This window comes from Carcharhinus amblyrhynchos, chromosome 3, assembly GCF_965287045.1.
Source record: "Carcharhinus amblyrhynchos chromosome 3, sCarAmb.v2.hapA, whole genome shotgun sequence".
Taxonomy (NCBI): domain Eukaryota; kingdom Metazoa; phylum Chordata; class Chondrichthyes; order Carcharhiniformes; family Carcharhinidae; genus Carcharhinus; species Carcharhinus amblyrhynchos.
Window position 1 is genome coordinate 85479691 of NC_137326.1, and position 602 is coordinate 85480292.

General features: G+C 43.7%; 1 non-coding gene across 1 annotated transcript; it reads left to right on the forward strand.

Moving 5' to 3' along the window:
• Positions 1-83, forward strand: trnas-uga (transfer RNA serine (anticodon UGA)). The gene has a single exon. It is a non-coding gene; the product is annotated as a tRNA-Ser (tRNA).
• Positions 84-602: the final 519 nt, after the last annotated feature.

The following is a 602-nucleotide window of genomic DNA, read 5'->3' on the forward strand; positions in this document are numbered from 1 at the left end:
GCTGCGATGGCCGAGTGGTTAAGGTGTTGGACTTGAAACCCAGTGGGGTTTCCCCCTCGCAGGTTTGAACCCTGCTTGCAGTGAGTGTGATTGGGAATGTTTACTTTGGTTGCTTCAATGTAGCCATAGGCTCAAAAAGGGGTCGCGAATCCTTGTAATTGATAATGGGTTAAAGGGATATGGGGAAAAGGCAGGGAAATGGGGATGAGGACCATATTAGCCATGATCGAATAGTGGAGTGGGATCAATGAGCCAAATTACCGAATTCTGCTTCTATATCTTATAAACTTATGAATTGGTTGAAGACTGGCATCCACAATAAAAAGGGCTTTAGGAGGCAGTCCCTAAAGTCTCAATCGTTGTGGGACTTCCTCATGAAGTAGAACTGAATGTTTTGCAGTTTTTACTGAACATCCTCACTCCTGACTTCATAACCTTGTGATGAATGGAAGATCATTGATGAAGCAACTGCTGAAAGGTGTGATTCTGCGAACATGACTATCTAAGGCCAATTGTGGCACAAGTTATGGTAGCAAGGAGGAATTTGCAGGATCAACTGGGAAGGGTGTGGCTTTGTTAGTTGTAAGTTTTGTTTGTTCTAC